The 25,685-nt window shown below is 41.1% G+C and overlaps 1 pseudogene; it reads left to right on the plus strand.

The window, feature by feature from the left end:
• Positions 1 to 25,685, plus strand: part of LOC148148921 (uncharacterized) — a 590,427-nt pseudogene that overhangs the window by 131,115 nt on the left and 433,627 nt on the right.

Here is a 25,685-nt window from a genome sequence, read left to right on the forward strand (position 1 = left end):
GTTTTACGTGACGTCACTGAATGGGAGACTGGTGTGCATGATAGACTGAGCTATATTCACATCTCCCTGTACTTTCTTTCAGTCTTGGGCAGAGTAGTTGCCATACCACACTGTGATGCATCCGGATAGGATGTTTTCTGTGGTGCATCTGTAAAAATTGTTAAGCGTCGTTGCGGACATGTCGAATTTCCTTCACCTGCTGATGAAGCAGATGTGTTTTCTTGACTGTAATGTCAATGTGGATGGATCAAGATGGGTCATTGGCAATATTTACTCCAAGGTACTTGAAGCTCTTGACCATTTTCTCTTCAGCACTATTGTTACAGACAGGGGCATGTCGGAAGTGGGGACAAAATTGCTCCGTAATTTTGAAGCAAGTGATTTAAAGTGTTTTTTCATTTGTTGAGAAAGTATGTGTGTTTGAAAATTACGGCCTGAGCTTGATAATCTTGGGATCCTGGATCTAATGGAGATGGTGATATAAAGCTCGTACTGTTCTGCATGATTTTATGACTCTATGAAATCTCCAAATGCAAGCATTACAACACATTTCCATTGTGCTCCATCACACACCAGCACACATCCCCCCCCCGGCATTGAATCTCCATCCCTCTGTAACCCTCCACATAAACTTGAGCTCATCTAAAACTCTATTGTTTGCATCTTGCTATGCACCAAGTCCCATCCACCCACATGCCTGTGCTCACAGACCTACACTGCCTTCCAGGCCAGCAAGAGTTCATCTTGAATTGAGATTGGATTGGCTGGGCTTGTTTTCCTTGGAGCAGAGGAGGCTGATGGGTATCTGATTGAGGATTGGGGTGACACAGTGGCTCAGTGGTTAGCACTGCTGCCTCACAGCTCCAGTGACCCGGGTTCGATTCCACTCTCGGGTGAGTGTATGTGTGGAGTTTGCACATTCTCTCAAGTGTCTGCATGGGTTTCCTCCGGGTGCTCCGGTTTCCTCCCACATTCCAAAGATGTGCAGGTTAGTTGGATTGGCTATGCTAAATCGCCCGTAGTGTCCAGACATGTGCAGGCTGTGTGGATTAGCCAGGGGAAATAAGGGAGAGGTTGGTCTGAGTGGATGTTCTTTGGGGAGTCAGTGTGGACTTGTTAGGTTGAAAGGCTTATTTCCACACTGTAAGAATTCTATGATCTAGTCTAAGCATCTGAATGAATACATTCATTCAGGGTGTAGTAGGCTATGGACCAAGTGCAGGTAAGTGGGATTAATGTATTTTGATTTTTGTTGGTTGGCATAGACAGAGTTGACCAAAGGCACTGTTTCTATGCTGTATGACTCAGCATAGTCATTGAGTAAATTAGGAGGAGATAGACAGATGTTTAATTCGTAATGAATTCAAGGGCTATGGAGAGTGGGCAGGGAAAGAGTTGAGGCTGATATGAGATCAGCCATGATCGTATCAAATGTGGAGCAGATGGAGGGGCTGAACAGCCCCAGTTCTCATACTCTGATGTTTTTACATTCATCAGACCTTTGACTTGTTCACACTACTGTAAAGATGTTTTAGCTGAAAGTATTATTAGAAATGTAGAGGGCATGCAGAGGAGGTTCACCAGGATGTTGCCTGGGATGGAACATCTCAGCTCTGAAGAGAGGCTGGATAAGCTTGGGTTGTTTTGTCTGGAGCAGAGGAGAGAACCTGACAGAGATTATGAGGAGTGTGGACAGGGTGAACAGAAAGCAGCTATTCCCATAGTGGAAGCGTCAAGATCAAGGGGCACACTTTTAAAGTGAATGGCAGGAGGTTTAGAGGGGATTTGAAGAAAAGGGTTTTCACTGAGCGTGTGGTAGGCGTCTGGAATGTACTGCCTGGGAGGGTAGTTGAGGAGGGAGACCTACCACCTTTAAAAATTACTTTCATGAACATGTGAAATGTCATAACATTCAAGACTATGAGTCTAGTGCAGGAAAGTGAGATTACTGTAGGAGGTAGTGTATTTGTGGTGGTACAAATATGATGCCTAACTGATAGTGTGGCGAACAGAGCTACACACATTATTCTGTCTATGGCTGAAACAATGTTTTGAAAAGTTGTATCCACTGCATTCTGTGGTTGGAATTCCACAGATTCACAATGCTTTGACAGAAGCAATTTCTCCTTATATCTGTTTAAAATCTAACACCCCTTCTCCTAAAACTATAACATTTTGTTCTAGATTGTCCCACATGAGGAAACATCCTTTCTACTATTTGTTTTGTCAGTTGCCTTATATACCTTATATCTTATATACCTCAGTTGGATCTCCTCTTTTTCTTCTAAGCTCCAGGACTAAACTGCTCAACCTCTCTTCATAAAGACAACCCGCCATCTCTGGAATCAGTCTAGTGAACCTGATCTGAACTGTCCCCAATGCAACAGTATCTTTCCTCAAGTAAGGGGACCAAACTGTATGAAATACTCCAGGTATTATCTTGTACAGTTGGAGTAACACTTCCCTGCTTTTGTACTGTATTCCTTTCACGTGCTAACATTCTACTTACCTTCCTCATTACCTGCTGTACCTGCATACTCGTTTCTGCTATTCTTGTATAAGGACATCAAGAATCCCCTGTACTGAAGCACTCTGAAGTTTGTCTCTATTTTGGTGATAAGTTAGCTTTTTATTCCTCTGACTAAAATGGATAACCTCAGATTTAACAGCATTAAACTTAATCAGGTAAATTTTGGCCATTCAACCAATCTGTCCATATCCATTTAAAAATTTCCTTTTCCTTCATTGCCACTTACTTTTCCACATATTCTTGAATCATCTGCAAATTTGACTATAGAGTTGAGACAATGGGCAGGATTTTCCCATGTCAGTGTGGGGCCCATGTGGATAAGATGGGCTTTGAAGATGGCTTTCAGGTACCCACATCTGAGACTCCGGTCTTCAGCAATGTTCATCAGGGTGAGATAAGGAGGCATTTCAGGAACCCACGTGCTGTCTCTATAAAGTTGTCGGTGCCATTGCAAAAGTGAAGATTTCCCAACCATCCGGAACTTTGATGAGGGAGGGCTGGCTTTCCTGGGTACAGAGGTGCATGACCCCTGGGTGAATCATGGCTTTAAGGCAAGAACCAAATGGAAAATATTGTATAATTCGTATGTCATACTGAAATGTGGGACTCAAGTGATGTGTCTTTTACTGAGATTAATCCCCGTGTTTTGATTCAAAAGTTAAATGATTATTAAATAATCTGGTTGCCAGATTGCTAATTCAGGTAACTGACAAACTCTCAAGAGGAAGGACATCATTGGGAAACTGGGAATGCATTCCTATGTGATAGTGTACAGGATAAAGTGCTACTCTGCACTGCACACTATTGACATGTTTTGGCATGTTTGCATAAAGTAAGATACACATGCATTAGAGATAATTAGTGAGGTTGATAGCTGGAATGAGCAGATTGTTTTAAGGGAATCGGTTGATTAGGGATGGGCTTACTTTCCCTGGAGTTTAGAAGGTGGGGTAGGGGAAATGAGGAAACTGGTGGAGTCCCCTCCACCCACCTAATCCCAGTTCCAAACTTCCAATTCGGCACCGCCCTCATGACCTGTCCTACCTGTCCATCTTCCTTCCCACCTATACGTTCCGCCCTCCTCTCCTACCTTGCACCATTTCCCCCACCTCCATCTTCCTACTGAACTCTCAGTTGCCTCCCCCCCAGCCTCACCTCCCCCCTTCCCATTTATCTCACCACCCCCTTGGCTCTCAGCCTCATTCCCACTCAACGGTTTTTGCCCTAAACGTCGATTCTCCTGCTCCTCAGATGCTGCCTGACCTGATGTGCTTTCCCAGCAACACACTCTCAACTCTGATCTCCAGCATCTGCAGTCCTCACTTTTGCCTCGCAAGAGTGAGGGATGGTTTGTTTGAAGTTTATAAGATCCTGAATGACGTTGACAATATGAAAAGGATATTTATGTTTTTTTGTACTCTTACTTGATGCCAAAAGTAAGGAACACTTATTTAAAATTAGGAAGCAACATTTTAAGAGACATGAGAGGAAATTCTATCTTTGAGAGGGTTGTGCATCTTTGGAATGCTTTGTCTGTGAAGGAGGTAGGACATTGAATATTTTTAAGTTGGAAGTAAATAGATTCTTGTTAGGCAAGGGATTCAAAGATTATCCAGGGTAGTGGGAATGTTGAATTCTGAACAGATCAGTTAAATGCCAGAGCAGGTTTGAAGGGAAAATAGCCTACTCTGCCCCTAATTCATATGTTTGTGTGTCCATAAATCTAGATATAATTATGTGAGGTTTCCCCACTGCTTTAGTTTCTCCCTGAGTTTTCAGCTCAGCCATCTATTTAGCAGTTTTAAAGCTTTTCAAAGGCTTGCAAAAGTCATTATTCTGTTTACGGTAACTACTCATTAAGTGGGTCAAGGGGTTACGGTGGCGTGAGAGACATATGGTTGTGATGTGCGTTATGGGGGTGGAGGAGGATGACTGAGATATGGGGCTGTACATAATGAGAATTAGGGAGTTCTCATACTCATTTCCAGAACAGGGCCAATGTCTCATGGAATGGATGAAGCCCTTTTACTCTGCTGCCCAGGCATTGGCCTTCCATGAATCTACTTTGGGCTTATTGTCAGAGGTGGTTAGCCCCACAATACCTTGCTCCTGGATGAAAATAATGGTGGCAGGCACTGCTGGATAGGAGGTCCAATTATAACTTTGGAAAATCCTTTGACTCCCAATTTTTTCTCAGCAATGAATCTCTGGTCCAATAAATCTAGATTGAAACTGCAATGCTGATATTACTGATATAGTAAGGCAATAGATTGAGTATTATGGGCATGAAACAGGCCCTATGTATTGAAAGCTCTGGTAATGGGTTTCTTCTTTCCTTGTCCATTTGAAATTCCTCTGGGAATGTGTGAAAATCACAGGGACTGGCTGAAAACTCAACACCAATTGTTAAAATTACAGGAAGGGGCCTTGAGTGGTGTGTGATTACTGAGGATTTACTGCACCCTTTAGGCCTTGATTTCTCCTGGCAACCTGCACCTCTCTAGCCCCCAGTCCCTTACCCATCCCCTCAATGCTGCAGTTAAGTGTTCTGATTATACTTGTACTGTTAGGGCCTCTGAAGCCTGTGGGAATTGGACTGTTGTCAGGCAAGGAAATGATCTGTGCAATTCTGCTCTTCCACGGGCAGCAACTAAAAGCTGATTTGCTCTGGTGCATAAGTCATGTACAACAAGGCACCTGTACTATAATTTTGTCTAGGAGATCCAATAAGCAAGAAAATAGCCAACTTAAAATAGTAAATAACCTAAGCGAGGCAGCTGAATATTGCTTTTCCTCAGAAAAGCACTGTCAAAATGGGAAAATTGGAAGTGCCGCAGACCCACGGGACAGGCAATGTCGAGTCTCGGCTAAAGCACCGAGTCGCTCAGTCCCCCAGCCCCATCTGTGCAGAGCAGCAGAGGCATTTTGTGTTAATGGAACAATTTATCAGGTCCACAGAGCACTGTTTATTTCTGACAAAGTATGTGTTCAGCGATCAGATGATGTCACTGCTGCGGATAAACATTCCTCTCTGGCTTTGCATGGGCCCGAGGGGCTGAGAATCAGACTGTGTTTTATGAAGTGACAGTGATGAGGTATTATTGGGAGGTGGGGGGGGGGGAGTGAGTAGGGGAGGGGGCAAGGGGAGGGCTCAGGAGGATGTGATGGTGGTTTTACTCTACGTCTTTCCAGCTATGGATCATTGAGACAGAGAAGCTGATACATTGGTGTGTATGCCAGCGAACAGGAACACATTCCTGGTCCTGAGCTTAATCTAAAGTGTGGCGCAAATATTATGTAAGGGCCAGTGTTCTGTGGTAAAGTATGAAGTGGTGGAAATGGTCAGCAAATCATCGTCACACCAACCCATCTCACAGAGGCAGATGGACCTGCTCGACTATTTTATTTTCAGTTTTATTTCTGATTTTCAGAATTTGTGTTTCTTTAAAAAAAAATTATCTTTAACATTATCTTTAATTTTACCAGTTCTACATGCTAGAGACAGGCCCTTTTTTCTCAACTATATCAGTAGTTACACTGTGCGTAAACTGCATCATCTCCCTCTTCATCTCACCCCCAACCAACATTTCCTCATCACTTTCTCTCACATACACATCTTGAGTTTCCCTTTAACTGAATCCATAGTATTTGTCTCAACTTTTCCATATGTTTACATGTTCTACATTATAACTATTTTCCAGATAAAGGAGTTTTTCCTTGAATTTGCTCTAGGATTTAATAAACTATCTTATTTTTAAGGCTCCTCGTTTTGGATTTTCCCATGAGTGTAAACATTCCTTCACAATTTAAAAAATATTCCAATTTTATGAATCATTCAATTTTTTTCTCAGGGAAGTGTCCCAGTCAATTCTGAATTTTTCTGATAGTTGTAACCCCTCTGCTCCTTCTCAGGAATGCATTAGTTGATGTTGTACAACATGAGCTGATGTTATACCAGTTAACATTCACTACTAATGTTTTGAAAACCCAGCATTGATTTCCAGTGTTTAGTTACGAAGTGCTAATTTTTCATGGAGATTAAAGAATGCAAATAATGAAACATCCCATGAACTGGCAGTGAATAGTGTCAGGATTAGTGGGGAAAATATGCTGTCCTGAAAGTAAACAGTCTTAACTTGTCTTTCTGTTTGATTCCTTCCATTTTAGATAGTATTGCTTGTTTTATTGTCTCTTCTGCAAAAGGAAAACTGCCATGAAATGTTTTATGATCCCAGCTGATAGTGATACTGGACAGATCAGATCCCACATTGAAACCTGGTTTGATTTAATTTTTGTAATTGCTCGCTGTAGTAGTCAGTCAGTGAACATATTCATTCGAGGCTGCCAATGTTCTTTAATAAAAGAACATAAATGAAACTAAAAAAAACAAACAAAGCTATATACAATATAGTTTAGAGAGATCTCACTAGCAGTAGCAAAAATAACTATATCCTATCCAGATATTCAATGCCAATAAGGTATATTCTTATTTTAACTCCGTCATTTCTTATTAAACTGACTAATTCCGGTTTTGATGCTCACGATACTCTTTTTTCCCCTACTTGTGACTTTGTCACAAACTCTCACAACTTGGAAATTTCACAAACTAAATCCCTTGTTGTAGTATGACACTATCCTCCTGAACATTCTGAACTGAACTCAAACAAAAAAAGTCTCTTCATGTCACAGAAGTTCCTCATTGTAAATGCTTCATCAATAGACACCACAAGTATCCTGCTCGACACTTACTAACTCACCTGCTTTCTTGGAAATTATGTAATTTGGTATCTTTCCCAAATGACTTTCTGATCTCAAAAAGAACAGTTATCTTCACAGAAGTAAAACCAAAGTCATCTGCCTCTATTTCTGTGAGTCTGTGTATTGTAAAAGATGTGCACATATTGTCTCCCCTGTGTTTGACAAATGAACTCTGTGCACATCCAGTCACTTTGAGTAAGCATCCACAATGACTAAGAATCTTGAGCCTGTGAAAGAACATGCATAATCAATATGTAACCGAGTCCAAGATTTACCCAGCCATTCCCACAAATGTGGAGGAGATGTTGGTGGGAATCTTTGTCCTTGTTGGCATGCTGGTCACTGCCTCACCAATGTGTTGGCATTCAATCCTGGCCACCAGACATAACTTCTCATCACCATCCTCATTTTGAGAACCCCTGGATGATCCTGGTGGATTTCAGCCAGCATCTGGAGGTGACCTTTGCTCGGGACAATCACTCTAGTTCCCCATAATAATGTATCATCCTCAACTGTGATCTGGTCTCTCTAGGTCCAAAATAGTTTCAGTTCTGGTTGTGATGGCTCTTTGGTTTCCCCAATTACCTCCAGCTGTTTCAGTTTTTGCCATGACTGGATCCTTTGGCATCCAAATTCTGATATTGTCAGCTGTGACTGGAAGTGTGTCCAGAAAATTTAAAACCACTACAGGCTTTTCCAGTGGCAGTACCACCAGTGGTGTATCCGCCAGTGGGAGCCTGCTCAGTGCATTCATATTTGCCACTTGGCCTCCCACACAGTGTTCCAGCTTGTAATTATACACACTTAGTGTGAGAGCTCACCGCTGAATTTGGCTTGAAGCTACGGGCAGCACTGCCTTGTGGTCTATAAGTTGACAAAGCAGGGGGTTGTGGTCTGTCATTATTATAAATGTAAAGGTATTGGTGGAACTTCCTGACTCCAAATATGATCACCAAACCTTCCTTCTCTGTCTGGGTATATCTTCATTCTGCTTTAACCAAAGTCCTGGATGCATACACTACTGGGTGTTCCTCTCCTATGGGTCACCTATGAGCTATATTAGCCTGATGCCATACGGGGAGGTATCACATGTCAACACCTGATCTCGCTTGGGATCACACTGTGCCAACACCTGAGGTAATGATAGCTATTTCTTTACTTCCCTGAAAGCTATGGTATGGCTATGCGACCATTTCCTTGGGTGACCCTTTTTTAAAGAGTTGGTGCAAAGGTGCCAGGATAGACTCCAGGCTATATATGAACTTTCCCGTAATAATTCACCAGCCCAAGGAAAGACCCAAGCTCCAGGATAGATGTGTGAGATGGGGCACCTTTGATCTCCCTCACTTTGCCTTCCGACGGTGTAACCCAGTCTTGTTGACTCTATAATCCAAATAGGTCACTTGTCGTGTCTGGAACACACATTTTTTTCCTTCTAAAATATATGCCCGCTTTGGAGAAGCATCTGAGGACTGTGTCCAAGTTCTCTAAGTGCTCGTTATCTGTCTTCCCTGTTATTAGCACATCATCTCGATAAATAACAACCTGGGGTTGATCCTGTAAAATGTTCTCCATCGTCCACTGAAAAGTTGCACAGGCTAACAATACCCCAAATGGCAGTCTCGTAAACTGGGGAACATTTGTAGCATACTACTGGGAATCCTCATCTAACCACAATTGTAAGTACATGTGTCTCACGTCCAGCTTCGTGAAGGACAGCTCTATAAATCCTCTATGCGAGGGATTGGGTATTTATGCAGCTGCAAAAAATGGTCTACCATTTGGTTAAAATCCCTACAAAGGCAAACCAACCCCATCAGGCTTCACAGTTGGTGTGACCTGTGCTGCCCATTCTATAAACTGGACTGGTTTGATGATTCCTTCACTTTCCTGCTTTCTGATTTCTGCTTTTACTTTTGCCCATAAAACAAATGACATTGAGCAAGCATTGCAGAACCAGGGAATTGCTTCCTGGTCAACATGCAAGATGACCTGGGCTCCGTTGATTATCCTTGGACCTTCCTGAAAAACCTCCAGGTATTTTGTTAGGACTCAGGCAACCATTTTCTATTTGAAAAATGTTGAGCCAATCTAGGTGAAGCTTTCTCAATCAATTTCACACCAATCAAGCCCAGGTCCAAGTCTTTTATTACAATCATTTGTAACTGAATCAGCTGCTTCTCATAAGAGACTGAAACTGAAGTTGTACCCCTACTCTATAAAGGTCCCCCAGTATAGGTTCTCAATCTAGCCAAGGTCTTGTGCAAACTTAGAGGTTGAATTTTGTTAAATGCTGGTTCTGTGATCACTGAAACAGCCACACTAGTATTGACCTCCTTTAGAACTGGGCAACCATTTAATGAATTTTGATTGGTTCTGATTTGGATGTTGCTATACAAATTAACTGTTCCAAACCTGATATAGGTGGACGTTCCAGAGTGTGCAATCTCTTGCATACCAGTCTATGAATTCTCAATTTAGGTCTAGTGAGACTCTTGCTGTCTTGAGTCCACATACAGAGAACAACTACAATGGCTTGCTGGCCTGGATCCTGAAGAAATCTTTAACCATTTCGCCAAGGCTTGGCTTTTATTTAGGGTTTTGCTGTGGATGGACCTAGAGTCCCTCTGATCATGATATGTCCTGAGTGAAATGATACAATTGCCTTCACTCAACTGGTGTTCCCTAAGCTCAGTCAGACTGGTGGGCATATCCATTTCCATTGGAGTACCCTGCAACCCATAAGCTTCATTTGCTGCATTTTCCAATGATACAGCCAGTTGTGGTGTTGCTTAAAATCCAGTTGGGCTTCAGATAGTAGGTGCTTTTGCATGTTTACATCATTAATCCCACATACCAAACAGTGTCTCAGCATCTCATTAAATCACATACCTGTGCCAGTTGTCTTGACCTAGTCAAAAATCCCGATACAGATCCCCCTGGTTCTCAAATTACCAAGTAAAGATCATGGTATCTCATAATTAGAGGAGGTTTGGGGGTCATAATTTTCCTGAACCAAATCCATCAACGCTTGAAAGATTTTAGCATCTGGTGCCTCAGAGAAAATTAAACTTGTAATAATCAAAAATGTTGTGTGTCCACAAGCTGTCAGGAAAATTACTTGTTGCTTTTCATCTAGTCCAATGTCATTTGCCTGGAAAAAAAATGCATTTTTTCCACATATTGTGTCCAGTCTTTGATGGCAGGATCGAAGGAGTCAATAAAGGCATGATTCCAGAAAGGTTTTCCAAAACTCAAAGATGGCTGCTGCAAATGAATTTGTTCAAGAGAATGCTTTTCTCTTGTTGCCACTGAACTAACTCCATAGAGACTCGTGTCCCATCACCAAATCACCCTTCATTTACAAGTGGAGAGTCCTTGACACTGATTTACCTCTCTCAGAGGATATCTGTCACTCCTGTTTATATCTGTTAGCCAGGGCTCCCTGATTGAACCAGGTTAACAGCCCCAATTAGGGAACCCATATTCTATGAAGACCCCTTCAGACTTCAGCACACTTCATTAAAATCAGTACAATGTGGCAACTTATATTTCCAGACCATAGTAATCATTAGTCTTTCTCCCCTTCTGCAAAACAATCGATCATGATGTAAGCACAATGACAAGTTGCATTCAGATCAAGAACATTTTTGATTCAGTATTGCTTACCTTCCAGTAACTAGTCACCTGGATGGCTCCTTCCATCATTTAATAACAATGGGGAGAGACACTTAACAGTAATTGGATTTCATATCAGAATTCCTAGGTTTTGGAAACCAGTGGGCACATATCTTTGCCAATATTGTTTAAACTTGCTGCAATTGGCAGAGCTGCAGGAGTAGCATTGTTGGCAGGAAAAGGAACAGAAATAAGTCTGACAGAAAATATTGGCATCAATAAAAGCATCTCCACTGTGGGATGGTTTGTAACCAGAGGGGCACATGGATCTAAGGAAAGTGGCCAAGAATCGGGGGAGAATTTCCTTTAACTCAGTTGTTCTGATCTGGATTGGACTGCATGAAGGGGTTTAATTGTAATTTTCACAAAGGAATTGGTTAAGTATTGGAGAATGAGACACTAACAGCACCGTAGTGCATGGGGCTAATTGGATAACTTTCAAACAACTGGCTCAGGCACACTGGGCCAAATGATCTCTATTAATGTTGTCTGATTCTGTGATTCTGAAGTGCCAACTACACTAGATTTCAACATGAGTGTCAAGGAGAGGGTGTGTTACGGATTACATAGATTGTCAATACAGGAGCAAATCAAACCCTGAATCCTCCTCTATCTTGCTGACTGCAGCTAATGGAGAAAGGGGGGAGGTGCAAATGATCTCTTTTACAGCTTTCAGGAGCTGTTATCGCTGAAATTATTTTTTATTGCAGTGTGTATAGATTTAGAGCATTTTATTTACTGACATAAAATCAAATTGCTCAGGCGCCAGTTTAATCATTGTTAATTATGGTGGGATTAATAAAGTCCCACTAATTGTCAAGGCAAGGAAGTTCCACAGTGCACATTTTTACAAGATACACATTTATCCCACAGACTGTGTTTTATAGGCTGACAAACGAAGTAAAGCTGGTTATACAATGTCCAGGCATGGACTATAATTTTCTGCTTTTAAATTACAGTGAGGAATGTGCAATAATCAACAGCACGCTGGTTGTGTACTGGGCTTTATGTTATATAAAGATATATTGTTCTGCCAGAGTGCCTGGAGATGTACTCTGTCATTCTTGTTTAAGGTATCAGATTTATTACAATGCCTCGATACCAGTGACTCAACATGGGATAGTTTCTGTTCCTTTTCTCAATACTTATAATGGCCGTTAATGAATTTTAATAAGTGACTGTGTCTGGGACCTGGGTATTGCTAATGTGTGTCACAGAATATAAATTATAGCACAAACTTCCCTGCCAAGGCAAAGAAATAAAAACATACTTAATACAAGAGTCACATTTCCTGCTTTGACCTTGTCTGTGAGTGCTGAGTAATAATCTGACCAAACCTTTTGAATACAATTGTGTGTGAAAAGGCAGTTAAAGAGAAATGGTTGCAAAGTTTTGTATCATTTTGAATTGCTATTCTGCTGGACATGGTAATAAATCCGATTGCTTGCGAGTAAAGGAATTAACCTACAAGTGAAACTGACCTATATTCTCTGGCATTTGGATGAATAGGAGGTGGCCTCAGTAAAATATATAACATTTTTGAGGACTAGATAGGATAGATGCAGAGAGAGGCTATTGCCTTAGCTGGAGAGTCAAGATTGACAGTTTTTGGTCTCAGGATAAGCTTTTGGCTGGTTTGGACTGTGTTGGGGCAATCAGTTGGATAATTGTGAATCTTTAGGAGGCTCTACCCCTGTGGATATTCAGTTTTGAGTATATTGAAGACTGAGTTCATTCCAATTTGTATATGAAGAGAAAGTCTATAGGATGGAAAAGTGATCTGAGGCAGCAAATGAAACCTGACTTCATTGAATGATTTATGGCTTGCTCCTGCTCCTGTTTCTTATGTCTGATGGCCTCGTGTTCTATTTTTTGCAAGTTCCTTTATGGCTTGGTGAACGGCCAGACCAAAAAGAACAGAAGATCCCAACTTCCATTCTCAACCACTGCCTGGTTCACTGATTCTAGGCCAAAATGACAGCAGGCCCAGGAACAAAATCAGAAATTGCTGGAAAAACTCAGCAAGTCTGGCGGCAGCTGTGGAGGGAAAGCAGACTAAATGTTTCGGGTCCAGTGACACTTCTTCAGTTCTGAAGAACGGCCTGAAGAAGGGGTTGAAAAAGGGTCATAGAATCAAAGAGTCATACAGCATAGTTGTGTTTCACCTTTAAATGGGCCGTAAGTTTCTCTCAGGGTTTGTAACCTATTGGCAAAATAATCAAGTGAGAAATTCTTTTCAGCTAAAGTAATTGATGCTATGTTAATTAACACCCTTTTATGAGAGAAAAAAAGTGTCTGAGTATGTTTCCCAATGGACCAGCTGGTAGTTGCACAATACACTGTGGAATGTGTGGTATTTTCCCAGATGACTACTCCTGGTACCCTGTGGTATTTGATACCAGTATGTGGTACTGTTTAAGACTTGTTTGAGGTAGCTCACTGTCACCAATCCTCCTTTGTCTTTGCTCCATCTCAGACCTATCTGATCATTAGTGGTTGAGGGTGATCCACTGTGCGGTATCTATAAAGAGACACTGTTCTTAGATAACATGAATGTTTATTTCATGATAGCAGTTAGTACAACTACGTTTGGTTGGAAATAATTACTTGGACCTTAGGGAATAGATATGGATGCAGCTGCTCACCCTGAACAATTTAGTAGAATTCCTTGCCTCCACCTCTGTGACATCAACAGGAAGGCTGGAGCCAATGCAACATGAGCATCAATGCCTTTGGGAACTATGGGAACTCAAAAGAGTCCTCATTTAACAGTGCCCTGTTGGCATCGTTTCATTTTAAAATATTGTCAAATTACTGGGGCCTGAGATTCATTTTAATATTGTTTAGTGAAATATCCAGCCCAGTTGGTGCCCTGGTGTCACAAGTTCTCCCACCCTTTGCTCCAGCTTTCGAACTTCTGGATTTTTGTCATGCTATACCACTGCCTAAGGTCTTAAAGAAAGTTGCTTCTTTGCTCACTGAGCTTCAAGCTGCCTGCTGGAGCCATTGCTGTAGGACAGCATCTTTTTGAGAGGCTGTGGCATAACTCACCCCTGGTGGGCATCACTGGCTGCAGGATCTGCCCGAGAAAGATGCCTCCACAATAAATTCTGAGACTTTGGTTAGGGGGGCAAAAGGCTGGGCTGAGATGCTAAATTCATTTTGCTCCAGGCTAGATACAGACTGTAGAGGAAATGTGTGTATGATGGCCTGGATTGACTTTCCTTGTTCAGTTTATGGATTTTTGCTGACCAGATCAGCCCCTAATGCCCATTCATAATTGCCCTTGAACTGAATGGTTTACCAGGCCATTTCAAAGTGCACATAAGTATCATCACATTGACTATGTTGGTCAGAATGGGTGCAGATGGCACATTTCTTTCATTCAAGGATGAAGGTGATGGGTTTTTACAACATCTTTTGATAGTTTTGCAGTCACTATTACTGAGACTGGCTTTATATTTCACACTTTTTAATTTAGTTTGTCATGGTGAGATTTGAACCTGTATTTTCAGAGCCTTGGCTTCTAAATTGCTAGCCCAGTATCATTACCACTGACTACACTGTGTTTTGTTATTATCTTCGTGCTAACCAAGCCTCAGTGGGTACTGCACTCCTTTCTCTTGAACGAGTTCGTTCTATGTTGAAGTTCCACTCCAGACGTCCTGCTGTTGCCTGGGAGGAGATTCTATCAAAGAGGCTCCAATCACTTATAGAGTCATAAAGACCCTTTGGTCCAACTCGTCCATGCCAATTTGACCTAGTCTCATTTGCCAGCATTTGGCCCATCACCCTCTTAATCCTTCCTATTCATATATCTGTCCAGATTTATTAAATGTTGTAATTGTAACAGCCTCCACCCTTTCCTCTGGCAGCTCGTTCCATACATGCACCAGTGTCTGCATGAAAAGGTTACCCCTTAGGTCCTTTATAAATCTTTCCCCTTAAACCTATGCCCTCTACCTTTGGACTCCCCCACTATAGGAAAAAGATCTTGGTTATTCATATGATCCACGACCCTCATGATTTTATAAAGGTCACCCCTCAGTCTTTGGCTATAACTCAAATCCTCCAATCCTTGCAATATCTTTGTAATTATTTTCTGCATGCTCTCAAGTTTTCTCGTACAGCCTCAACATACCATCACAACTCGTATAGTCAATGTTCTGACCAATGAAGGGAAGTGTGCCAAAAGCCTTCTTCACTACCCTGAATACATGCAACTCCACTTTCAAGGAACTATGTACCTGCACCCCTACATTTCTGTGTTTAGCAACATTCTCCAGGGCCGTACCATGAACTGTATAAATCCTGCCCTGGTTTGAGTTACAAACATGCAAAACCTCACATTTATTTAAATTAAACTCCATCTGCCATTCCTCCGCCCATTGGTTGAACTGATTAAAATCTTGCTATACTCTGAGATAATCTTCTTCACAGTCCACTGCACCACCTATTTTGGTGTCATGTCTAAGCTTACTAACTGCACCTCCTAGACTCACAGCCAAATCATTTGTATAAATCACAAAAAAGCAATGGATCTAGCACCAACCCTTATGGCACTCTGCTGGTCAAAGGCCTCCAGTCCAAAAACTGACCCTCCAACTCTCTGTCTCCTACTTTCAAGCCAAGTTGTTTACAAATGGCCAGTTCTCCCTAGATCCCATGTGATCTAATCTTACTAATCAGTCTACCACACAGAGCCTCATTGAATACCTTGCTGAAGCCCATTATAGACAACATCTACCACTCTACCTTCATCAAATTTCTTTGTCACCTCTTCAAAAAACCCAGTCAAGTTGGTGAGATATGATATTCCATGCACAAAGCCATGTTGACTATCCCTAATCAGTCCTTGCCTTTCCAAATGCCTGCAAATCCTGTCCTTCAGAATCCTGTCCAACAATTTACCCACCTCTGACTTTAGGCTCACCAACCTGTAGGTCCCTGGATTTTACAACCTCCAGGCTTCTGGTACCTCACCCATTGCTGTGGATGATATCTTGACAAGGGGCACATCAATCTCTTCACTAGCTCTAGCTAGTTTGTGGGGAAACACCTGATCAGGTCCCGAAGATTTATTTACCTTTGAGTGTTTTAAGACCTCCAACACTTCCCCTTCTGTATAATGAACTGTTTTTCAAGACATCACTATTTATTTCCCAACTTCTCATCTGCTATATCCTTCTCACAGTAAATAATGACGTGAAATAATTTTTTAATATTTCACCCATCTCCTGTGATTCCATACATAGATGGCTACTTTGATCTTAAAGGGACTCTATTCTCTCTTTAGTTACTCTTTTGCCTTTAATCTCGTTGGATTCTCCTTAATTCTATTTAATTCTGAGGCATAGAGGAATATGGGTGTCTAGCACATGAGTCATAAAACTTTAGCATGTTGGGACAGCAAGTAATTCAGAAAGTTGTTGAAATGCTGACCTCTATGCTGAGAGGAACAGAACAAAAATGTTCATATCACAGAGGAGGAAGTGCTGGATGTCTTGAAATGCATAAAAGTCGATAAATCCCCAGGCCCTGATCAGGTGTACACTAGAACTCTGTGGGAAGCTAGGGAAGTGATTGCTGGTTCTCTTACTAAGATACTTGTGTCATTGATAGTCATAGATAAGGTGCTGGAAGACTGGGGGTTGGCTAACGTGGTGCCACTGTTTAAGAAAAGTGGTAAGGACAAGCCAGGGAACTATAGACCAGTGAGCCTGATGTCAGTAGTGGGCAAGTTGTTTTAAAACAGGGTACTGTTTTAAAATTAGATGAAGGAGGTGGGGTAATTAAATAGTTTCACGGCAGAGCTAGCTGGAATTTTGCTTGGCAAGGACATGAAAGATTATCAGGAGTAGATAGAAAAGTAAAATTTGGAGTACAAGTAAATCAGTCATGTGCTTATTGAGTGGCCGGGCAGGCTTGAAGGGCCGAATGGCCTACTTCTCCAAATCCATATGTTTGCATGATCTGGTCTTTCAAAGAACCAGCACAGTCATGATGGGCCAAAATGCTATGGGATTATAAAAATGAGCCTTGAGGTGTTCTGTGAAAAGCACTATGTAAATGTAAATTGCAGCTGATGTAATGGAAGTGATGTGTTCCATTTTAAATGAGGGTAACACCTTTTTGTTGAACTCTTCACCTTGACTAATTCTTGCATAGATTCCGGCCCGCCTTTTTCTCAAGACGTATGGAAGGTAAAGGAGCGAATGTAAATGCAACAACGTTTTTATGTACACTGATCACATCCCCGCATCTCCTACCTTTGGGGCATAAAGACAGTATCAAAGGGCACTGCTTACGTTCAGTGTGTAAGCACGTATATTGTAAACCAAACCAGCTTTCACAACCTCTCCCCATAGCTGTCAATGCAGGGGATATGTGATGTGTGGGTTTGATGGTGAGTAGGTGGGAACATAGACTGGCAACTCACACAAAGATCTCATGGGGGTGGGGGGTGGAGGCACTCAGTTTTCAAGGTGACAACCATTGTATAGAGGGGGACGTCAATCACGAAGAGTGACTGTTGGCAGATCAGTCTAGCTGAGATGGAAGTGCTATCCGTTGAAAGCCGAGTGAACTTGCAGGAATTGACTGAGAATGGAAGCAGAGACAGTGATTTCAGCTTGGGCTGTCAGCAGTCTGCTATTATCATTTCAAGGCCACCCAATGTTACTGTATCATTGCACAGGAATTATACTCTGTAACCAAGATTGCAGCTGAAGTAATGAAAGTAATGTGCTCCTTTTAAATGGAAGCATCAAACCTTTCAGTTGAATCCTCCACCTTAACTAATTATTGTGTCATTTTTGGCCCTAATTCTTTTCTCAATATGTAAGGAAGGTAAGAATCTGTGAATCTGAGAGATCACCTGACATTTAGATCTACAACGTACTCCAATGTGAAGACTATGAGGAGGATAAAGAAAACAATGTTGAGCATTCTGCTGCACAGAAGAAGAAAAAAAGCTCGATTATATGAACCAGTGCTAAATGTGGAGAAATCAAACCTTTCATCAGACAGTTATGGATTCAAGTCCTTATTCATCTCAGCAGTCTGTTCTAATCTCCTTTCGGCAGATATAAGTGATTCCCTGTCACTGCTGCAAATAGCCAGAGGGTAGTTCTCCCTGGTGTCCTGGTTAATATCAACCAACATTACTACAACAGTTTATTGGCATCAGTATCACATTGCTTTGTGGGTGCTTGCTGTGCACAATTAACTGATGCTTTTCTTATGTTACTGTGGTGACTATGCTTCACAAGCACTTCAGGAGCATTAAAGTGCTTTGGGTTTCCTAAGATCCTCTAAAGCAAGTTCCTTCTTTCCTCCTTCCTGCTTTTCTTTCCTCTCCTTCCTTCCCTTTCTTCCCTCTATTTTTCCTTTTCCTTTCCCTTTCTTTGAGTCCCTTCCTTTTCCATATTCCCGGCTAAGAGCATATTTTAATTCAGATAGACTGGCAGCAACTATCAAAATGAAATGCTTTCCTTCCCACTGTAATGGGCATTCAGATTAGTTTTCTGTGGTTGGATTCGAGCGTGGGTGTGGGGCTGGAGTAGGAATTGGGGCGAAGTAACTTCAAAAGACCCCAAGGAACAAGGTATTCAGACAATTAAATTCCACTGCAGCAATCAGACCTTAAATCTCACCTTCCCCCATGCCACCCAGGAAATAATAATTCATTCCTTTCTCTCCCACAAAACCACAACTGTTCAGACATGTACTTAACATAATACTGCCAACAAACATGTGATTAGTTCATCCTGTTTATGAGTTTAAAGGCAAATATGTGCTAACCACACATAGTTTTTTAGCAGTGAAACATGGGACAATTGTTTAGAGAGCAGAGGTTCCATACCCTGATATTATTTTTAACATGTGACTGAGAATTGATAAAACAGTATTAAAACAGGAACATTTCCAAGTTTGAGATGGATACAGGCGAATGCAGGAACTATCTCACCAATCCCATGGGAGGGCCACACCTATAAATGATTCACACTGAAAAACATCTTTGAGTGACGTGCGATTCAGACTCTTTCTGCTTCAATACAAATCCAAAACATGAGGTAAATTGTGAAATAATTTGGTTCACAAGAGCACAGAATGAACAATGGGCCTTTTTAAAAATTGGGAATGGTGCACTATACACTTTCCTGATCTTTCCATTAAGCCTGAACAGACATTACATTTGAGGATCTGAACTAATTAGTGGTGTGTATTAAGAGACTGACATAACAAAATGGATTAATCCGATGAATGGAATACAGACACAAGATTGCTCATCTTCTATTTTTAGTTGAAAACAACACAATGCAATTCATGATCACAGTATTCATCTAATTTTGCGCCACATGTCAGAATGGCACCTCTTTCAACTTGGCTCTATGGATAAGTTCTGTTTATTTTCGTTGCAGGGTTTCAGGTAGAGCACATGACTTTGTATAGTTCCATGGGTGTACTTCTTTATTACAGTAGTGTCCGCAGGATAAGATATTTTTTAGATTCCTTGCCATTTTTCGTTCCTTTTGGGTGTATGTCCCTTTAAGCTCAAAATGGTCAAGTACGAATGAGGAGACTTAACTTTCTGGTCTTGCTAGAAGAATCTTGTTGAATGTACAATAGGAATTTTGTTGCATACTGAAATATGGTCTACATAACGACAGACTTTGTTCTGTGGATATGCCAATTCACTACCCCGTATCAACTATTGCTCATGATGACACCATCTGATTAAAATACAGGAAACTCCAGGACCAGATAGTTTGGTGTAGTAGAGAAAAATCCCTTCCTAAACTAACTAGAAGCATTCTCAAAGTTAACAAGATGTAGCTTACTAGATGTTACCAATTAGTTGCAGGTTACATTGTTATAATAAGCAGTGTCACAGAGACTTTGAGGAGGACCCGCATTATGTCTCACTGCTGTGAGATTGTAAACTGTTCTCCCCATAAGTCCAGATGAAATCATCATAGTGGGTAGCGCTTATGTCCCTCCTCAGTATTATCCCAATCGGATCCACAAACAATATCTCACTTCAAGCTCTTCTTTATCTCTTTGTTAATGTTATACAGTTAATTGCATTTACCGCTACCCTGTCTCCCTCTAATTCTTGAACTTTATAAATTCAGGCAATCTGGAGGTTTCATTATTCACCCAGACTGCGTTCCCTTTGGACTTGGAAGACTGGTAGTTTCCTGAGTGAATGATTGTTGACTTTTATATTCTACCAAGAGTGTGAGGTCTTTAAGCCCTTTTAAACTTAAGGGCTTTTCATCTTTTCAATTTCTTTTGCAGAGGACGTCTTCCCTGTTGAACAGGCAATTTCTCTTTTGCAGTATGAACTTTTCACTTCATCATGTTGATTGATTTGGACTCTCTCATTCATCTTCAGCAATTGATTGTTGGCGAAACCAATATGTTCCCTTCCTAAGCTCTGCAATTGGAGGATTGCTTCTGGCTTGATGTGATCTCTGTCACTGTTACTGAAAGAGATGGGGTAGTCAAATATTCTGCTGAAACCTGCTGCTTCCAAGTCACCTCAGCATCTAACAGCAGACTTGAATTTGTCCTGATGAAGGGCTTTTGCCCGAAACATTGACTCTCCTGCTCCTCGGATGCTGCCTGACCTGCTGTGCTTTTCCAGCACCACACTCTCGACTTGAATTTGTCATAGCTATTTGCTCACCCAGTTGGGTTGCACTCTGAGTTAATTGGTGGGATTCTTCAGCGCAGAGGGCTGTCGAGGCTGAGTTATTAAGTGTATTCAGGACTGAGGTAGATTTTTTTTATCAATTAGGCAATCAAGGGCTATGGAAAAACGGCAGGAAAGTCGATTGAAGATAATCGTAGCAGCCACGATTTCATTGAGCAGCAGTGCAGACTCAATGACCTACTTTGTTCCTACGTTTTGTAATTGACATTATTGTATCAATTATAGATGCATCAAGTAGCTTGAGTCAAGTATCTTGTTCATTGACTATCTCGTTATTGATTGTCTTTCCAAACTTTGCTAGCTCTTGCACTCTGAAGGCTTGTTGTTGTTGATAGCAGTGGAAAACATTTTGCCAAACCAGTACAGTCATATGTTCAATGACAATTTTAAGTGCATTTCTTTTGCCAACATAGCTAATCTCACTGGATTCCATTTTTGGGTTCAGGTTCTGTAATGAGTCTAAGGAGCCCTATGAAATCTTCTACTTACTGTCCTTGATCAGTAATTCTCAACTGGCTGACGCTGTTTAGGAGTTGAAGCCACAGTTATATTAAGTGCTATAGTTCTGGAAGAGAAGAGAATTCTTTCTGTTGTGACTACAGTAAGGGAGTGTTTTGGGTTTAACGAAATTGTACTTTACAAAGCATTTTGAAATCTTTATATTTGTGTTACATTTAAATAGTTCAGTTTATTCTATTTCATCTTTAGTTCTTTTGTACAATAAGCCTTTGTTTGATTGTAAAATCTGATTTTGACACATTGTATGTTTGATGTATATGAAAGACCACTTCATTAAAAACAAACAAAAATATTATAATTTATCAAACCAGTCTGAGATCTGATTTGTTTAATAACATCAACTGTAATAGTAAGACTATTATCCCTGAATGTTCCTGTTGAATTGAAGTTAATTGATGTAAACTGTCTTCCTGACAGTCTGAAATCTATCTTTTGAACAGAAGGGTCTTTGACCACTTGCATTTCTTTCATGGAGGACTTTGTTGAAGCACAGATTTTCTTTATTGCTGTCAGTGTTGTTCCTGCTCTAGTAGACAATTAATGTCTTTGCTGTATCTTGGATCTTTGCACATTGCTTGTCCCTTCTTAGTGGTGCCCTCTGTGGAGCTGTACACATCTTCACTTTACACCAGTGGGGTTTGATTCTCATTCTGTCTGTAGGTCTGTGCTGAAACAGACAGGTATAATGGTACAACTTCTTGAATATTTTGGGCTTTCTCCTTTCTTACTAGAAATGACATTATTGGTGAAACTAGCCTGTTCATTTCCTCAATTATGACACCTGGATATTTATTCTCATGTGATAAAATACTCTTCATCATTTCTGTGAAAAGTGGGTGAAATAACTCCAGTAAGTGTGGTATCCTGTCAGTGAGTCACCCTTTATTTACACATGCATGGTACAAGACACTTACCCAGCTCCCACAGAGCCAGATCCTAGAATGAACAGAACCCCTGACACTCCGAATTATACCTGTCAGCCAGGGCTCCCTAATTAGACTAGGTTAACAGCCTCAATCAGGGAACACATATTCTGTGAGGTCCACCTGGCTAACCCCATTCCAATCACTACAGTGGGAAAGTCAGATATTTTACTTAACCTTGTCTCCTCCTAATTACTTCAGCCTGTAAAAGCAGATTTGAATTTGGAGTTGATAGTTGTTCACTGTACTGTGCTGTGTGGCAATCTATTTCACTTCAGTTGCTGATGTTTTCATTGTTTGTCAATCACTATACACCCAGATGGTGTCAGCATTTCAATTTCTGCCTCTCTGCTTGCACCCAGATATTGCACTCCTTTGTTCAATTGTGTCCTTTCACAAATTTTGTATGTTCTAAGGCTTTCAATGTCTCTTCAAAAAAAAACAAAGAACAAAGAAAATTACAGCATAGGAACAGGTCCTTCGGCCCTTCGGCCCTCCAAGCCTTTGCCGATCCAGATCCTCTGTCTAAACCTATTGTCTAACTTTTAAGGGTCTGTATCCCTTTGCTCCCTGCCCATTCATGTATCTGGCTAGATAAATCTTAAATGACGCTGTCGTTCCCGCCCCTTCCACCTCCTCTGGCAACGCGTTCCAGGCACCCACCATCCTCTGCATAAAGAACATTCCACCTATATCTCCTCTAAACTTTTCCCCTCTCACTTTGAACTTATGAGCCCTAGTAATTGGGTTCTGCACTCTGGGAAAAAGCTTCTTACTATCCACCCTGTCTACACCTCTCATGATTTTGTAGACCTCAATCAGGTCCGCCTCAACCTCGGTCTTTCTAATGAAAATAATCCTAATCTACTCGACCTCTCTTCATAGCTAGCACTCTCCATACCAGGCAACATCCTGGTGAACCTCCTCTGCATCCTCTCCAAAACATCCACATCCTTTTGGTAACGCGGTGACCAGAACTGTATGCAGTATTCCAAATGTGGCCAAACCAAAGTGTTATACAACTGCAGCATGACCTGGCAACTCTTGTACTTAATACCCCGTCCGATGAAGGAAAGCATGCCGTATGCCTTCTTGACCACTCTATCGACCTACGTTACCAACTTTAGGGAGTAATGGACCTGAACACCCAGATCTCTCTTACATCAATGTTCCCCAGGGCTTTTCCATTTACTGTATAGTTTGCTTTGTCAGATGTTTCATTTCTCCTTTGGTGAGGAATAATGTCATCTGCTACACTTCCAATTGTGCACATAAATATATTTATTTGTTAATCTTCTGTTTTACTATCCAACTAGAAGCTATTATATATCTCAAGAACTGATTTCTTCAAGTTGTCCAATTTTGTATTCTGTTTGGCTTGTCTCCAAAATTAAATCTTCCTGCCAATTACATCCTAATGTGATTAGTATTTTATTTTCTCTAAAATGATAATTTTAGAGTAATTGTAGTTGTATAATAGAGGTTTACCCATGCTTTGAAGTTGTAATGGACGATTTCCCAAGCTTTGTGCCGATGGAGATATTTACATACTTCATGGTTAAGAAAGCGTTTAGCACACTTGCCTTCATTGCTTAGTCTTTTGAGTAGAGGAGTTGGGATGTCATGTTGAGGTTGTACAGGATGTTGGTGAGACCTCATTTGCAGTTCTGTTTCCAGTTTTGGTCACCCTTTTAAAGGAAGGAAATTATTAAATTGGAGAGGGTTCAGAAGACATTTAACAGGATGTTGCCAGGAATGGAGGGTTTGGGTTGTAAGGAGAGGCTGGATAGGCTGGGACTTTTTCACTGGAGCTTAGGGGGTTGAGGGGTGACCTTACACAGGTTTATAAAACGTAAGGGGTATTGATGAGGTGAATGGCACATGACTTTTCCCTAGTGCATTTCAAGACTGGGGGCATATTTTTAAGGTGAGAGGAGAATGATTGATAAAAGACACGAGGGGCAATTTTTTTCTCGGAGAGTAGTTCATATGTGGAATGTAGTTCCAGAGAAAGTGGTGGATGGGGGTACAGTTGCTATATTTAAAAGACATGTTTGGAGGGACATGGGCCAAGAGCAGACAGATGGGACTAGTTTATGCTGGATTATGCCGGCATGGACTAGTTGGACTGAAAGCTCGGTTTCCATGCTGTATGATACTATGGCTGTATGTATGGAGTGCTGGTTTGTTGCTGCAGTAGAGGGTTTTTCATACTTTCTATCTGGAATGGAGATTTTACTGCCTTTTGTGACTATAATGGATATATTTCATGCCTTGTGGCTGTAATGGAGGGTAATGTGGCTTGGTTAACAATTTCCACAGCTCTCTGTCCCCAGGATATTTCTGTTTTTCTGATGTGGCTGTCTTAGCATTTTATAGTCCAGCCTTCTAGTATCTGTTAGCTATGGTGATGATGCCTGATTAAAGTGGCAACTACTTTATAAAGTTACGGTCTTTTCAATCTGAATGCATCTACTGAGGCTTCCCGTAATGTACAAGGAATTTTTGACTTTAGTTCCTTGATGTCTAGTCAGCTCAGCAGGTTCACTCAGATTCAGGACCTCTCCCACAGACCACTGCCTCATATCACAGCTGGCCCACTGCCTTGAAGCTGTAGATTTCTATTCTTCATATGTGTCTTCTGTCAGGTCTGAAATGCATTTTGCTGTCATTCCCTGAAACATCCCTCTGTGTTGAGTGTTGCCACAAGGTTTGGAAGATGTGGGACAGCTCAGTATTAACATCAATTGATTGTCTTGAAGCTATTAGGGGTTGCTAATGCTTTTGGCTGTTTTTGTTGAAAGCCGGGAGTCTAATTTCTCCTTTGGCAGCATTTTAGAAATAGCGCTGGTCGTGACCACTCAGGGACCCAGTGTGTTGCTCACTATGTTGCCAATGCTCACTATGTTGAGTGCACCTTCAAACAGTTGGACTGAAGAGTCTGTTTCCATGCTGTACATCTCTATGACTCTGACTTCATAGCTAGAATAGTCTTGTTACTTGTACAATAGAAAGTTTATTGCATTACTGCAACAATTACTATGATTCTTATGGGCCAGTAATTTTTTTTTAAAGTAGTGTGAAGTCCAGTTACTTACTAAGAAAATAAGGCCACGAGATTCCACTGTTTTAGACAAATAGCCGTAAGTTTTACCACAGAAGTTTAAAACAGTAAAACGATCTGCTATATGCACACAACTTACACATTAACATCCAGAATTTACCTAATGTAAATATGTATAATAGACAAACTGGTTAAACCACTAGCCTTCCCTCACAAGCCCAGAACATATCAAATTGAAATGCAGTCAAGACAGATTGCACAGATTTCTCAGTAACCTCCTAAATGGTTAGAGACACCATGGATCATCAGATCTCATTCAAACTTTACAACGGATTCCAATTCTTTTCTTTCAAACAACAAATCATGGAACTTGAATGAGAATAGTCTTAGAGGCAGTCCAAATCATACCACCATGGACTACCTCTAAGACTATTCTCATTCTGGTTGTTCACTTTCCTAACTTGGAAATTGCAATCCAACACAGGCACAATT

The sequence above is a fragment of the Chiloscyllium plagiosum genome, unplaced genomic scaffold (assembly GCF_037043375.1).
Source record: "Chiloscyllium plagiosum isolate Xiang-an unplaced genomic scaffold, Cpla_swu_hap1 HiC_scaffold_10, whole genome shotgun sequence".
NCBI lineage: Eukaryota > Metazoa > Chordata > Chondrichthyes > Orectolobiformes > Hemiscylliidae > Chiloscyllium > Chiloscyllium plagiosum.